General features: G+C 45.2%; 1 protein-coding gene across 1 annotated transcript in view; it reads left to right on the top strand.

The window, feature by feature from the left end:
• The window catches only part of LOC132834399 (dynein axonemal heavy chain 8-like), a 1,143,262-nt gene that overhangs the window by 329,046 nt on the left and 796,042 nt on the right, over window positions 1-18,174 (top strand). The window lies entirely within an intron of this gene.

Below are 18,174 nucleotides of genomic sequence, written 5' to 3' on the forward strand. Positions count from 1 at the left end.
TAAATCCTATCCCTTACAATTCTCTCTAAGACTTTGCCCACAACAGAAGTGAGACTCACTGGCCTATAGTTACTCGGCTATCCCTACTCCCCTTCTTGAACAAGGGGACCACATTCGCTATCCTCCAGTCTTCTGGCACTATTCCCGTAGACAATGACCACATAAAAATCAAGGCCAATGGCTCTGCTATCTCCTCCCTAGCTTCCCAGAGGATCCTAGGATAAATGCCATCAGGCCCAGGGGACTTATCTATTTTCATCCTTTCTAGTATTCCCCAGACCTCTTCCCTACATACCTCAAGGCCATCCATTCTAATCACTTGTGACTCAATATCCACATCAGCAATAGTGCCCTGTTCCTGAGTGAATACTGATGAAAAGTATTGATTTCCTCCGCCTCCACGCACAACTTCCCACTACTATCCTTGACTGGACCGATACCTACCCTAGTCATCCTTTTATTCCTGACATACCTATAGAAAGCCTTTGGGTTTTCCCTAATCCTACCAACTAAGGACTTTTCATGTCCCCTTCTCGCTGCTCTTAGCTCTCTCTTTAGATCCTTCCTGGCTACCTTATAACTCTCAATCGCCCCAACTGAACCTTCACACCTCATCTTTACATAGGCCGCCCTCTTCCCTTTCACAAGGGATTCCAATTCCTTATTAAACCACGGCTCCCTCACAAGACCCTTTACTCCCTGCCTGACTGGTACATACTTATCAAGGACACCCAATAGCTGCTCCTTGAACAAGCTCCACATATCATTTGTGTTCTTCCCTTGAAGCCTATTTTTCCAATCCACGCATCCTAAGTCATGCCTCACCGCATCATAATTTCCCTGCCCCCAGCTATAACTCTTGCCCTGCAGTGCACACTTATCCCTCTCCATCACTAAAGTAAAAGTCACCGAGTTGTGGTCACTGTCCCCGAAGTGCTCACCTACCTCCAAGTCTAACACCTGGCCTGGTTCATTACCTAGAACCAAATCCAGTATAGCCTCACATCTTGTTGGCCTGTCTACATATTGTGTCAGGAAACCCTCCTGCACACATTGGACAAACACCGACCCATCTAACGAACTCGAACTATAGCTTTCCCAGTCAATATCTGAAAAGTTAAAGTCCCCCATAACAACCACTCTGCTACTTTCACTCTTCTCCTGAATCATCCTCGCAATACTTTCCTCTACTTCTCTCGGACTATTGGGAGGCCTGTAGAAAACTCCTAACAGGGTGACCTCACCTTTCCTATTTCTAACCTCAGCCCAAACTACCTCACATGGCAAGTCTTCCTCCATCGTCCTTTCCACCGCTGTAATACTATCCTTGACAAGCAATGCCACACCACCCCCTCTTTTACCCCCATCTCTGACCCTGCTAAAACATTTAAACCCTGGAACCTGCAACAGCCATTCCTACCCCTGTTCTACCCACGTCTCTGTAATGGCCACAACATCGAAGTCCCAGGTACCAACCCACGCTGCAAGTTCACCTACCTTATTTCTTATACTTCTGGCATTGAAGTATACACGCGTCAAGCCACCTTTCTGTTTACAGGCACCCTCCTTCAAGATCGATGCCTTGTTCCTAACCTCCCTACACTCAAGGTCCTGTACCATAAAGCTACAGTCCAGGTTCCCATGCCCCTGCAGAGTTAGTTTAAACCCTCCCAAAGAGCACTAGCAAACCTCCCCCCAAGGATACTGGTGCCCCTCAGGTTCAGGTGTAGACCATCCTGTTTATAGAGGTCCCACCTTCCCCAGAAAGAACCCCAGTTGTCCAGAAACCGGAATCCCTCCCTCCTGCACCATCCCTGTAGTCACGCATTTAACTGTTCTCTCTCCCTATTCCTCGACTCTCTATCACGTGGCACGGGTAACAAACCAGAGACAACAACTCTGTTCGTTCTAGCTCTGAGCTTCCAACCTAGCTCCCTGAAAGCCTGCCTGACATCCTCACCCCTCTTCCTACCTATGTCGTTGGTGCCAACGTGGACCACGATCTGGGGCTGCTCCCCCTCCTCCTTAAGGACCCGGAAAACACGATCAGAGACATCACGTACCCTTGCACCTGGGAGGCAACATACCAATCGTGAGTCTCTGTCGCTCCCACAAAACCGCCTATCTGTGCCCCTCACTATTGAGTCCCCAAGAACTATAGCTCTATCTTTCTCCACCCTTCCCTTCTGAGCAACGGGGCCAGGCTCCGTGCCAGAGGCCTGACCCTCGTTGCTTACCCCTGGTAAGTCATCCCCCCCACAAGTATCCAAAACGGTATATTTGTTCTTGAGGGGAATGACTGCAGGGGGTCCCTGCACTGGCTGCTTCCTCCCACTCCGCCTCACTGTCACCCATCTCTCTATAACTTTCGGAGTAACTACTTCCCTAAAGCTCTGATCTATGACCACCTCTGCCTCCCGAATGATTCGCAGTTCATCCAACTCCAGCTCCAGTTCCCGAACACGGTCTTGGAGGAGCTGGAGATGGGTGCACTTCTTGCAAGTGTAATCAGCAGGGACGCTAATGGCTTCCCTCACCTCATACATGTTGCAAGAGGAACATTGCACTGCCTTCGCTGCCATCCCTCTAAAAGGTAAACTTTAAAAACTAGATCTAAAGAAACAAACAAGCAAAATGCAGAACTTACCGGCTTACCACATCGGATCTTATAATTAGGTTAGAGGAGGAGGGCGGGCGGGAGGCTCTACCCTTGTCGTGCCTCGGGTTCCTCCCCTGCGCGCTTATATAAGAAAAAATACCCTTCCCAGGTAACCTAGCACGACACCAGCTTCCGGGTCTGCTAGGCACTTAAAAAAAACTTTAAATTTTAACTGTTAAAAAAACACTAACTGGACTATACCCGCGACTTCAAAAAACACCACCAGACAGCCGTTACCTGCTCCGCCTGTTACCGCATCGCATCATCCTCCGTCATTTCCGCCACTGCCAAACAGACCCCACCACCAAGGATGTATTTCCCTTCCCTCCCCTATCAGCGTTCCGGAAAGACCATCCCCTCCGCGACTCCCTCGTCAGGTCCACATCCCCCACAACCCAATCTCCACTTCCGGCACCTTCCCCTGCAACCGCAAGAAATGTAAAACATGTGCCCACACCTCCCCCCCTCACTTCCCTCCAAGGCCCCAATGGATCCTTCCATATCCGTCACAAATTCACCTATACCTCCACACACATCATCTATTGCATCCACTGCACCCGATGTGGCCTCCTATACATTGGGGAGACAGGCCGCCGACTTGTGGAACGTTTCAGAGAACACCTCTGGGACACCCGGACCAACCAACCCAATCGTCCCGTGGCTGAACACTTTAACTCCCCCCCGCACTGCGCCAAGGACATGCAGGTCCTTCGCCTCCACCATCGCCAGACCATGGCAACACGATGCCTGGAGGAAGAGCGCCTCATTTCCGCCTAGGAGCCCTCCAACCACAAGAGATGAATGCAGATTTCTCCAGCTTCCTCATTTCCCCTCCCCCCCACCTTTTCTCCATCCCAAACCTTGGTCTCAGCACCGCCTTCTTGACCTGCAATCTTCTTCCCGACCTCTCCGCCCCCCACCCCCTCTCCGGTCTCTCATCCTCACCTTAACCTCCTTCCACCTATCGCATTCCCAACACCCCTCCCCCAAGTCCCTCCTCCCTATCTTTTATCTTAGTCTGCTTGGCACACCCTCCTTATTCCTGAAGAAGGGCTTATGCCCGAAACATCGATTATTCTGCTCCTTTGATGCTGCCTGACCTGCTGCGCTTTTCCAGCAACACATTTTTCAACTTAGACAGAAAAATCATCTTAAAAGGATGTAGATGAAGACTAGTAACTGGACTCCATACTTTAGTCTTCATCTCAGAACATAGAACAATACAGAACAGAACAGGCCCTTTGGCTGACCTGTAAACTATTCTAAGCTCATCCCCCTACTTTATCCCATCATCATCCATGTGCTTATCCAAGGATTGTTTAAATCTCCCTAATTTGGCTGAGTTAACTACATTGGCAGCTAGGGCATTCCACGCCCATACCACTCTCTGAGTGAAGAACCTGCCTCTGACATCTGTCTTAAATCTATCACTCCTCCATTTCTAGCAAAGTCCCCTAGTACAAGCTGATGTTATCATCCTAGGAAAAAGACTTTCACTGTCTACCCTATCTAATTCTCTGATTATTTTGTATGTCTCTATCAAATCCCCTCTTAGCCTTCTTCTTTCCAATGAGAACAAACACAAGTCTCTCAGCCTTTTCTCATAAGTGCTTCCCTCCAGACCAGGCAACATCCTGCTAAACCTCCTTTGCACCTTTGCCAATGCTTCCACATCCTCCCTATAATAGGGTGACCAGAACTGTACACAATATTCCAAGTGTGGCCGCACCAGCATTTTATATAGTTGCAGCATGACGTGCAGCTCTGGAACTCAATCTCTCTACACACTGTATGCCTTCTTAACAGCACTATCAACCTGGGTGGCAACTTTCTGGGGTCTATGTACATGAACTCCAAGATCCCTCTGGACATCCACTTCCATTGACCCAGTACTCTTTCTCACTGTTATTCTTGCCAAAGTGAATCACCTCAATTTAGCTGCCTCTCAGCCCAATTCTGCAGTCTCTCCAAATCCCCCTACAACTTGCAACATTCTTCCACACTGTCCACTACTGCACCGACTTTAGTGTCATCTGCAAACTTACTAACCCATCCATCTATGCCTGCATCTTAGTCATTTATCAAAATGACAAACAGCAGTATTCCCAAAACAAGTCCTTGTGGCACTCCACTGGTAACCGGACTCCATGCTGAATATTTTTCATCAACCACCACTCGCTGCCTTCTTTCAGAAAGCCAGCTTCTAATCCAAACTGCTAAATCACCCTCAATCGCATGCCTCTGCATTTTCTCCAACAGACTACCATGTGGAACCTTATCAAAGGCTTAACTGAAGTCCATGTACACCATGTCAACTGCCCAACTATCATCTACATGCTTGGTCACCTTCTCAAAAACTCAGTGAGGTTTGTGAGACATGACTTGCTCTTGACAAAATCATGTTGCCTATCTGAAATCAAATTGTTGCTTGTTCAATGATTATAAATCCTATCTCTTATAATCCTTTCCAAAACCTTTCCTACAACAGAAGTAAGGCTCACTGGTCTATAATTACCTGGGTCATCTCTACTGCCCTTTTTGAACAAGGACACAACATTTGCAATCCTCCAGTCTTGCGGTACTAAACTTGTAAACAATGACAATTTGAGTATCAAAGTCTAGGCTCTGCCGTCTCTTCCCTAGCTTCCCAGAGAATCCTTGGATAAATCCCATCCGGCCCAGGGGACTTGTCTGCTTTCACTCCTTCTAGAATTGATAACATCTCTTCATAACTAACCTCGATCATTTCTAGTCTAACATCTCGTATCTCATTCTTCTCCTCTACAATATTCTCCTTTTACTGTAGGAAAATTGATGAGAAATGTTCATTTAGCACCTCTCCAATCTCCACAGGGTCCACACTCAACTTCTCACTTCTGTCTTTGACTGGCCCTATTCCTACCCTAGTCATCCTTTTATTCCTACATACTTATAGAAAGCTTTCGGGTTCTCCTTCATTCTACCTGCTAAAAACTGTCCATACCTCTCTTTGCTCTTCTTAACTCTGTCTTTAAATCCTTCCTAGCTAATCTGTAACTTTCCATCACTTCATCTAAACCATCCTGTTTCATCAACACATAAGCTTCCTTCTTCCGCTTAACAAGAGATGCAATTTCTGTAGTAAACCATGGTTCCCTTACCTTATCACTTCCTCCCTGTCTGACAGGGACATACCTATCAAGGACGCACAATATCTATCCCTTAAACCAGCTCCGCATTTCCATTGTCCCCATCCGTTGCATTTTGCTACTCCATTCAATGCATCCTAAGTCTTCCTAATTACATTCTAATTGCCCTTACCCCATTGATAGCTCTTGCCTTGTGGCATGTACCTATCCCTTTCCATAACTAAACTAAATGTAACAGATTTATGGTCACTCTATCCAAAGTCCTCACCTCCAACTAAATCAAACACTTGGCCTGGTTTATTACCAAACACCAAATCCAGCGTGGTCTCCCCTCTTGTCAGCTCCTCGACATACTGTGTCAGGAAACCCTCCTATATACATTGGACAAAAACTAATTCATCCGACGCACTAGAGTTATAGCATTTCCAGTCAATGTTAGGGAAGTTAAAGATCCCCATAATGACCACCCTGTTCCTTTCATTCCTACCCAGTATCATTTTTCCAATCCTCTCCTCCATCTCTCTGGAACTCAATGGAGGCCTATAAAAACTCCCAGCAGTGTGACCTCTCCTCTCCTGTTTCTAACCTCGGCCCATACTACCTCAGTAGACGTGTCCTCGTCAAAAGTTCTTCCAGCCACCGTTATACTATTCTTGACTAACAAGGCTACACCTCCCCCTTTTTTACCGCCTTAGCTGTTCTTAATGAATGATCTGAACCTTGGAACCTGCAACAGTCATTCCTCACCTTACTCTACCTATGGCCACAACATTAAAGTCCCAGATACCTATCCATGCTGCCAGCTTACCGACCTTATTTCGGATACTTCTGGAGTTGAAGTTTGAAGTAGACACACTTCAAATTAACTTGCTGTCTGCCAACACATTCCTGTGACTGAAATCTTGTTCCTGTCCTCCCTACTCTCATCATCCTGTGTACTGCAACTACACCTCAGGTTCCCACCCCCTGCTGAGCTAGTTTAAACCCACCTGGATTGCACCAGCAAATTTCCCTCCCAAGATATTAGTACACCTCTGGTTCAAGTGAAGACCATCCTCTTCGTAGAGGTCCCACCTTCCCCAATTATTCAAGTACCTGAAACCTTCCCTCCTGCACGTGTTCAGCTGATATCTCTCTTTATTCCTTGCCTCGCTTTCACGTGGCACGGGTAGCAAACCAGAGATAACAACTTCTAACTTTCAGCTTCCACACTAGCTCCCTGAGATCCTGCCTTACATCCCTATCCCTCTTTCTACTTATGTTGTTCGTATCTACGTGGACCACAACTTGGGGCTGGTTACCCTCTCCCTTCAGGACCCCAAAGACACTATTCCATTTGAAAGTGGAATAATGTAGGATAGATAGGATTCAGATTGGCCACAGGTCAGCGCACAATCGAGGGCCGAAGGGTCTGTACTGCACTGTAATGTTCTTAGTCAGGAAGAGAGTGCGGATGTGCAAACTTAAAAGGCCTGGTGAGTATCTGGTTAAGTGTATACACGCTGCCTGACCTGCTGTGCTTTTCCAGCACCACTCTGATCTAAACCCTGGTCAAACTTACATTGAGCTTGAAAGGATCAAACAAAATAATTTTGATAGGTGGATAAGGGTACTAAAAATAGAGCTCAGAGAGAATTATTCTGGAAAAATTCACTTCCTGAAGTAGTGAGAGCTCACGTGGATTGGTTGAAACAGCGAGATTAGCAGCTGAAATGGCTGATGATTAGAGGTTAGTCCATAAATCGAAGTTTGGTTACCAAAATCAATTTCAATCCATGAGGGATAGAAATTTGGGTCAAGAAAAATCCTTACATGGAAAGGAAAAGATAGATCCTGGTGAAGATCATCAGGATAACTTAAGGAAACCCTTGAGGGGAAAAGAGAAGTTGTAAAGCTCTAGTGTTTTCACTGCAATAAAGAAGGCCACATGAAATCAGTGTTGGTGGGTTAGCACTGGGAAGCCAGATATAGGAAAACAGGATAAGCCGGTGAATTTTGTAGGAATGGTAATGGAAAGCACAATGGAGGATATAAAGTGCACCAGAATGTACAACCTGGTCAGAGGTTAGTTAAGGAAGAATTGTTGGATCTTCTTAAACCATATACTTGCGAAGGTAATGTTTACTCACATAGGTTAGGAGGAGCAGTTAAAGAGGTTACAGTATAAGGAGATACAGGAACCTATCAATCTTTAATGTTGAATAATGATAAAATTTGTACCTCTGAAGGACTATTGCCAGAAATGATGCTAGTAATGGGAATTCACGGTGAGACAAGAAGTGTTCAATTATGTGGACTAAGGTTAGAGTGTCCAATGAAGAGTGGAGAAGTCATGGTAGGAGTAGTACTGGACAAACTCTCAGCTCCAGGAATACGATTTATCCTTGCTAATGATATAGCTGGATAACAGGTAGGAGTGCTGCCTACTATGGTTGAAAAGCCACTGGAAACTCAGGTAACTGAACTATTGCAGGGCACATAACCTAGGATTTTTCCTGACTATGTGGTAATGAGGTCACAAAGTCACTAATTGAACCAGGAAAGGTCAACAAATACAGATAAGGAAGTTGAAGTGGAATTAGCATAGGTCCTGTTTGATCAAATGGTTGACACAAAACAGGAGCAAATAGATGACAAAGGAGGCATCTTTAGTTCAGAGAAATTCACTGAATGACAGCAAAAAGATGAGAAACTAAAACAAATTGCATCAAAATGCATGCACAGCAGAAGAATTTAGATGTATCCCAATGTGTTATTATCTTAAAAATTATGTCTTAAATGAGGAAATGGAGATCATCACATATTCAGGCAGACAAGAAATGGGCAGAAGTTTATGAAATCATTTTGTCAGTGGTTTGTAGAACAGAGGTGTTATGAGTGGCGCATGAACCACAACTAGGAGGTCATTTAGGGGTGAAAAGATCTCAGGCTAAATACAAAACATTTTTACTGGCCTAGATTGCACAAGGATGTAGTTAATTTTTGCCAGACATGTCATAAATGGCAGGTAATTGGAAAACTACAGGCAGTAATGAAACCACACCTTTAATACCTATTCCTGCATTTGAAGAACCTTTTACAAGACTCTTAATTGATTGTGTATGACCCCTACCAAAAGCAAAATGTGTGAATCAGTATTTGGTAACATTAATGGATGTGTTCACTAGATTTCCAGAGGGTCATTCCATTATGCACTATCATAGCTGAAAGGATTGGAGAGGCGTCAGTCAAATCTTTCACTAGATATGGACTCCCTACAGAGATCCAAACAGATCAAAAGTCAAACTTTAAATCAGAATTATTCAAGGAAGTTGTTGACATCTTTGCAATAGAACAATTCAAATCCACTGGTCACAGGCCTCCAGTCTGAAAACAACCCTCCACCACCACCCTTTGTCTTCCACATTCGAGCCAGTTCTGTATCCAAATGGCTAGTTTTCCCTGTATTCCATGAGATCTTAACCTTGCTAACCAATCTGCCTGGGGAACCTTGTCAAATGCCTTACTGAAGTCCAAATAGATCACTTCTACCTCTCTGCCCTCATCATTTATATAAATAATTTGGATGTGAGCATTAGAGGTATAGTTAGTAAGTTTGCGGATGGCACCAAAATTGGAGGTGTAGTGGACAGAGAAGAAGGTTAACTCAGATTACAATGGGATCTTGATCAAATAGGCCAATGGGCTGAGAAGTGGCAGATGGAGTTTAATTCAGATAAATGTGAGGTGCTGAATTTTGGGAAAGCAAATGTTAGGAGGACTTATACACTGAAGAAGGGCTTATGCCCGAAATGTCGATTCTCCTGCTCCTCGGATGCTGCCTGGCCTGCTGCGCTTTTCCAGCACCACACTTTTTGATTCTGGCCTCCAGCATCTGCAGTCCTCACTTTCTCCTAGGACCTATACACTTAATGGTAAGGTCCTAGGGAGTGTTGCTGAACAAAGAGACCTTGGAGTGCAGGTTCATAGTTCCTTATAAGTGGGTTGCAGGTAGATAAGATAGTGAAGAAGGCATTTGATATGCTTTCCTTTATTGGTCAGAATATTGAGTACAGGTGTTGGGAGGTCCTGATGAGGCTGTACAGGACATTAGTTAGGCCACTGTTGGAATATTGCATGCAATTCTGGTCTCCTTCCTATTGGAAGGATGTTGTGAAACTTGAAATGGTTCAGAAATGATTTACAAGGATGTTGCCAAGGTTGGAGCATTTCAGTTGTAGGGAGAGGCTGAATAGGCTAGGGCTGTTTTCCCTACAGCATTGTAGGCTGAGGGGTGACCTTATAGAGGCTTATGAGAGGTATGGATAGGATAAATAGACAGCTGCTTTTCCCTGAGGTGGGAGAGTCCAGAACTCGACAGCATAGGGTTAGGGTGAGAGGAATGATATAAAAGAGGCCTAAGGGGCAATTTTTTCGCACAGAGGGTTGTACTTGTGTTGGATGAGCTGCCAGAGGAAGTGGTAGAGGCTAGTACAATTGCAACATTTAAAAGGTATCTGGATGCGTATATGAATAGGAAGGGCTTTGAGGTATTTGGACCGGGAGCTGGCAGGTGGGACTAGATTAGGTTGGGATATCTGGTTGGCATGGATGAGTTGGACCATTTTCGTGCTGTACATCTCTATGACTGTCTGACTCTACTGCATACCATCCAGAGTCGCAGGGAGCGCTAAAAAGGAGGCATCAGACATTAAAGACCATGTTGAGGGATTATAGTCAACATTATCCAGATGGTTGGGATAAGGGAATTCCGTTTGTACTTCTTGCGATCAGAGATGCACCAGATGAATCGACCAAATTCGGTCCATTTGAATTAACTTTTGGGCATAAAGTGAGAGGACTGCTAAAGTTGATTAAGGAGAAATTGATAAGACAGAATTCAGATGCCAAATATTTAGACTATGTGTCAAATTTTAGAGAATACTTAAATTGTGGGAGAGTTGATTAGACAGCATTCAAATGTATCACAGCACACAACAAAACAGGAAGCATGAAGAAATCTTGGATATACTCAAAAGATAATTTGACAGAGAATGGAAGCCAATGGAGACTGTATTATTGGTTACAATGCAGAGTGAAGAACAAATTCAGAGGATTCTGAATTAGACATTCTTCAAATTAAATGAAAAAATTGAGGAAGGTTCGATTTTACTGCTCCTTGGATGCTGCCTGAACTGCTGTGTTCTTCCAGCACCACTAATCCAGAATCTGGTTTCCAGCATCTGCAGTCATTGTTTTTAACCTAATTGAGGAAGGTGTCAATAATTGGGATAAATTATTGAGGTACCTTCCAGAGGAAAATCAAAATGATCTGTAAGATTTGTTACTATTGCTTGGGGAGATATGTGGAAATAAGCTGGAAAGTGCTATCCGAATTATGCATATCTATGTAACCTAATTATGTAGATGTAGGAGATGCTGTTCCGATTAAGCAACATTCTTCTTGGCATAACCCTCTAAAGTTGGCACAGGCTGAAAAGAGATTGAACGCATGCTCCAAGATGGCATAATCAAAACGAGTTACAGTGACTGTAGCTCACCCATAGCAATCGTGTCAAAATCAGATGTACCCAATGGTTATTTGTGGACTATCGCAAAGTCAATGCAGTTACAAAGGCTGATGTATATCTGATTCCATGCTTGGAAGACTTTTGAAAAGGTGGGACAAGCAACTTGCTCAGATGATACTGACAGGTACCTTTGTCCAAAAGAGCAAAGACAATATTGGCCTTTGTAATGCCGAATTGACTATATCAATTTAAAGTTATGCCATTAGGTATAAAACATGCGCCAGTCATATTTCAGAAATTAACCAGTAAGGTCATTACCGGATTATCCAATTGTGTTGGGTAAATGGATGACCTGGTGATTTTTAGTCACACATGGAAAGAACATTTGCAACATTTATCCCAATTGTTTGATCAACTTCAGGAGGCAGGCTTGTTGATAAACCTGGCTAAACGTGAATTTGCCAAAGCCCAAGACACCATCCTGGTCCAGGTAATTGGACATGGACAAATGGCCCAACAGAATTCAGAAACAAAAGTAATTAGGAAGTTCCTGTACCATTGACAATAAAAGCAACACTACAATCCCTGGGATTGAGTGGATTTAATCAAACATTCATGCCACATTTTAGCAGTGTGGTTGCTCCACTCACTGAATGCTGAAGAAAGACAAGAAGTTTCATAGAACATAGAACATAGAACATAGAACATAGAAGGATACAGCGCAGTACAGGCCCTTCGGCCCTCGATGTTGCGCCGACCGAATCCTACCTAACCTATACTAGCCCAATAACTTCCAAATGCCTATCCAATGCCCGCTTAAATGACCATAAAGAAGGAGAGTTCACCACTGATACGGGCAGGGCATTCCATGAACTCACAACCCGCTGTGTGAAGAATCTACCCCTAACATCTGTCCTATACCTACCACCCCTTAATTTAAAGCTATGTCCCCTAGTAACACCTGACTCCATTAGCGGTAAAAGGTTCTTAGTATCTACCCTATCTAAACCCCTAATCATCTTATACACTTCTATCAGATCTCCCCTAAACCTTCTCTTCTCCAATGAGAACAGCCCCAAGTGCCTCAGCCTTTCCTCATAAGATTTTCCTACCATTCCAGGCAACATCCTGGTAAACCTCCTCTGCACTCGTTCTAAAGCTTCCACATCCTTCCTATAGTATGGCGACCAAAACTGCACACAATACTCCAGATGAGGCCGCACCAGAGTCTTATACAACTGCAACATGACCTCAGGACTCCGGAACTCAATTCCTCTGCCAATAAAGCCCAGTACACCATATGCCTTCCTCACAGCACTATTTACCTGGGTGGCAACTTTCAGAGATCTGTGTACATGGACACCAAGATCCCTCTGCTCATCCACACTACCAAGTAGCCTACCATTAGCCCAGTAATCCATCATCTTGTTATTCCTACCAAAGTGAACGACTTCGCACTTAGCTACATTGAATTCCATTTGCCACATTTCCGCCCAGCTCTGCAACTTATCTATATCCCGCTGTAACCTACCACTTCCTTCCTCACTATCCACAACTCCACCGACTTTTGTGTCATCCGCAAACTTGCTTACCCAGCTTTCAAGTCCTTCCTCTAGATCATTTATAAAGATAACAAAAAGCAATGGTCCCAAAACAGATCCTTGTGGTACACCGCTAGTAACTGCGCTCCAAGATGAACATAATCCATCAACTACTACCCTCTGTCTCCTTCCAGCCAGCCAATTCCTAATCCAAACCTCTAATGTATCCTCAATGCCATACCTCCGAAGTTTTAGCATTAGCCTACCATGGGGAACCTTATCGAACGCCTTACTAAAATCCATATACACAACATCTACTGCTTTACCCTCATCCACTTCCTTGGTCACCTTCTCAAAGAACTCAATAAGGTTTGTGAGGCACGACCTGCCCTTCACAAAACCATGCTGGCTATCCCTGATCACGTTATTCCTACCCAGATGTTCATAAATCTTATCCCTTACCATTCTCTCTAAGACTTTGCCCACCACTGAAGTCAGACTCACTGGCCTATAGTTGCTAGGGCTATCCCTACTCCCTTTCTTGAACAATGGGACCACATTCGCTATCCTCCAGTCCTCTGGTACTATTCCTGTTGACAACGATGACATAAAAATCCAGGCCAATGGCTCTGCTATCTCCTCCCTAGCTTCCCATAGGATCCTGGGGTAAATGCCATCAGGCCCAGGAGACTTATCTATATTCATCCTTTCCAATATTCCCAAAACCTCTTCCCTGCATATTTCCAGGGCATCCATTCTAATTATTTGTGATTCCATATTCACATCAGCAACAGTGTCCTGTTCCTGAGTGAATACTGATGCAAAGTACTGATTTAATGTCTCTCCAATCTCCTCCGCCTCCACACACAACTTCCCACTACTATCCTTGACTGGACCGATACCTACCCTAGTCATCCTTTTATTCTTGACATACCTATAGAAAGCCTTTGGGTTTTCCCTAATCCTACCAGCTAAAGACTTTTCATGTCCCCTTCTCGCTTTTCTTAGCTCCCTCTTTAGCTCCTTCCTGGCTACCTTATAACTCTCAATCGCCCCTACTGAACCTTCACGCCTCATCTTTACATATGCCGCCTTCTTCCCTTTCACAAGGGACTCCAATTCCTTACTAAACCATGGCTGCCTCACAAGGCCCTTTACACCATGCCTGACTGGTACATACCTATCGAGGACACGCAGTAGCTGCTCCTTGAACACTCCCCACATCTCATTAGTGTTCTTCTCTTGAAGCCTGTTTTTCCAATCCACACATCCTAAGTCATGCCTCACTGCATCATAATTTCCCTGCCCCCAGCTATAGCTCTTGCCCTGCGGCACACGATTATCCCTCTCCATCACTAAAGTAAAAGTCACCGAGTTGTGGTCACTGTCCCCGAAGTGCTCACCTACCTCCAAGTCCAACACCTGGCCTGGTTCATTACCTAGAACCAAATCCAATATAGCCTCCCCTCTTGTTGGCCTGTCGACATATTGTGTCAGGAAACCCTCCTGCACACATTGTACAAACACCGACCCATCTAATGAACTCGAGCTATAGCTCTCCCAGTCAATATCTGGGAAGTTAAAGTCCCCCATAACAACCACCCTGCTACCTTCACTCTTTTCCTGAATCATCCTCGCAATATTATCCTCTACTTCTCTAGGACTATTAGGAGGCCTGTAGAAAACACCTAACAGGGTGACCTCACCTTTCCTATTTCTAACCTCAGCCCAAACTACCTCAGATGGCAAGTCCTCTTCCATCGTCCATTCCACTGCTGTGATACTGTCTTTGACAAGTAATGCCACGCCTCCCCCTTTTTTACCCCCATGTCTGATCCTACTAAAACATTTGAACCCTGGAACGTGCAACAGCCATTCTTGTCCCTGTTCTACCCACGTCTCTGTAATGGCCACAACATCGAAGTCCCAGGTACCAACCCACGCTGCCAGTTCACCTACCTTATTCCTTATACTTCTGGCATTGAAGTATACACACTTCAATCCACCTTTCTGGTTACAGTCACCCTCCTTAGAGATCGCTGCATTATTCCTAACCTCCCTACACTCAAGGTCCTGTACCCTAAAGCTACAGTCCTGGTTCCCATGCCCCCGCGGAGTTAGTTTAAACCCTCCCAAAGAGCACTAGCAAACCTCCCCCCAAGGATACTGGTGCCCCTCAGGTTCAAGTGTAGACCATCCTTTTTATAGAGGTCCCACCTTCCCCAGAAAGGACCCCAGTTATCCAGAAACCGGAATCCCTCCCTCCTGCACCATCCCTGTAGCCACGCATTTAACTGCTCTCTCTCCCTGTTCCTCGACTCTCTATCACGTGGCACGGGTAACAAACCAGAGACTACAACTCTGTTTGTTCTAACTCTGAGCTTCCAACCTAGCTCCCTGAAAGCCTGCCTTACATCCTCACCCTTCTTCCTACCTATATCGTTGGTGCCAACGTGGACCACGATCTGGGGCTGCTCCCCCTCCCCCTTAAGGACCCGGAAAACACGATCAGCGACATCACGTACCCTTGCACCTGGGAGGCAACATACCAATCGTGAGTCCCTGTCGCCCCCACAAAACCGTCTGTCTGTACCCCTCACTATCGAGTCCCCAAGAACAATTGCTCTACCTTTCTCCACCCTACCCTTCTGAGCAACGGGGCCAGGCTCCGTGCCAGAGGCCTGAACCTCGTTGCTTGCCCCTGGTAAGTCATCCCCCCCACAAGTATCCAAAACGGTATACTTGTTCTTGAGGGGAATGACCGCAGGGGGTCCCTGCACTGGCTTCCTCCTCCCACTCCCCCTCACTGTCACCCATCTATCTTGAACTTTCGGAGTAACTACTTGCCTATAGCTCCGATCTATGACCTCCTCTGCCTCCCGAATGATCCGCAGTTCATCCAACTCCAGCTCCAGTTCCCTAACACGGGTTTGGAGGAGCTGGAGATGGGTGCACTTCTTGCAAGTGTACTCAGCAGGGACGCTGATGGCTTCCCTCACCTCATACATGTTGCAAGAGGAACATTGCCCTCTCTGCACTGCCATCCCTAAGTGCCATCCCCATTTCAGTGGACAATGGATTGTCAGAAGGCATTCTCAGTGAAAAGGCTTTTAGGGTTTTTTTTAAAAAAAACATTTGTACAATGAAAGGGGAGTGGCCAGTTTTCCCAGTTCAGGGTTTCTTCTCATTTGACTTTAGGAAGCAGCTGAAAAACGTGTTGCTGGAAAAGGGCAGCAGGTCAGGCAGCATCCAAGGAGCAGGAGAATCGACGTTTTGGGCATAAGCCCTTCTTCAGGAATCAAGCAAGCAGTCTGTTAGAAACTGCTTGGGGCACAGAAGCAGCTACAGTGAAAAGAGGCTCCATGCTATAGCAAATGATCCCTGCATAATCCTTTCTCTCTAAAATGTCTCCTGTAAGAATCTACATTTGAATTTACCTTTTATGCCAAAGGGTGTGTTTATGGGCTTGTTGTAGGAAATTGGAATTGCATCATTAAATTACAATAGAGTCAGTTGGAATAAATGGGTCTTTTCAAAGTGGCAAGGAGCAATGAGTGGCATACCATTGGGTTCAAAACTGGGACCCCAGTTATTCACAATATATATTAATGATTTAGACAAAGGAATTGAATGCAATATTTCCAACTTCGCAGACAACAGTAATCTGGGTGGTCGTAAGTGAAGTGAGGAGTATGCTCAGAGGCTGCAGGGTGACTTGGACAGGCTGATCAGGTGAGCACATGCTTGCCAAAAGCAGTATAATGTGGATAAATGTGAGGTTATCCACTTCAATGGCAAAAATAGGAAAGCATATTATTGCCTGAATGGTGGCAGTTTAGGAAAAGGTGAGATGCAATGAGACCTGGATTTCATGCGAAACATGGCAAAAGTGAGGACTGCAGATGCTGGAGATCAGAGTCAAGATTAGAGTAATGCTGGAAAAGCACAAGAGGTCAAGCAGCATTCGAGGAGCAGGAAAGTCAATGCAAAAGCCCTGATGAAACAGTCACTGAGGTTGGCACATAAGTGAAGCAGGCGATGAGGAAAGCTAATGGTGTGTTGCCCTTTATAGCGAGAGGTTTTATATATTGAAGTCAGGATGTCTTACTGCAGTTATACAAGACCTAGGTAAGGCCACATCTTGAGTATTGTGTGCAGATGTTACTAGACAAGTTAATGAGGGTCGAGCGGTGGATGTGGTATATATGGACTTCAGCAAGGCATTTGATAAGGTTCCCCATGGTAGGCTCGTTCAGAGGGTCAGGAGGAATGGGATACAGGGAAATTTAGCTGTCTGGATACAGACTTGGCTGGTCAACAGAAGACAGCAAGTGGTAGTGGAAGGAAAGTATTCGGCCTGGAGGTCAGTGGTGAGTGGCATTCCACAGAGCTCTGTTCTTGGGCCTCTACTCTTTATAATTTTTATTAATGACTTGGATGAGGAGATTGAAGGATGGGTTAGCAAGTTTGCAGATGACACAAATGTTGGAGGTGTCGTTGACAGTACAGAAGACTGCTGTAGGCTGCAGCGTGACATTGACAGGATGCAGAGATGGGTTGAGAGGTGGCAGATGGAGTTCAACCTGGATAAATGCAAAGTGGTGCATTTTGGAAGGACAAACTTGAAAGTTGAGTACAGGATTAAAGGCAGGATTCTTGGCAGTGTGGAGGAACAGCGGGATCTTGGTATGCAGGTACATAGATCCCTTAAAATTGCCACCCAAGTGGACAGGGTTGTTAAGAAAGCATATGGTGTTTTGGCTTTCATTAACAGAGGGGTTGAGTTTAAGAGCCATGAGATCTTGCTGCAGCTCTATAAAAGTTTGGTTAGACTGCACTTGGAATACTGTGTTCAGTTCTGGTCGCCCTTTATAGGAAAGATGTGGGTGCTTTGGAGAGAGTCCAGAGGAGGTTTACCAGGATGCTGCCTGGAATGGAGGGCTGATCTTACGAAGAGAGGTTGACTGAACTCAGACTTTTTTCATTGGAAAAAAGAAGAAAGAGAGGAGACCTAATTGAGGTGTACAAGATAATGAGAGGCATAGATAGAGTTGATAGCCAAAGATTTTTCCCAGGGCAGAAATTGTTAACACGAGGGGTCATAGTTTTAAGCTGTTTGGCGGAAAGTATAGAGGGGGTGTCAGAGGTGGGTTCTTTACTTAGAGAGTTGTGAGAGCATGGAATGCGTTGCCAGCAGCAGTTGTGGAAGCGAGGTCATTCGGGATATTTAAGAGACCGCTGGACATGCATATGGTCACAGAAATGTGAGGTTTCGTATATTACCTTACATGAGGATCAATGGTCAGTACAACATCGTGGGCTGAAGGGCCTGTTCT

The sequence above is a fragment of the Hemiscyllium ocellatum genome, chromosome 3, assembly GCF_020745735.1.
Source record: "Hemiscyllium ocellatum isolate sHemOce1 chromosome 3, sHemOce1.pat.X.cur, whole genome shotgun sequence".
NCBI classification, from domain to species: domain Eukaryota; kingdom Metazoa; phylum Chordata; class Chondrichthyes; order Orectolobiformes; family Hemiscylliidae; genus Hemiscyllium; species Hemiscyllium ocellatum.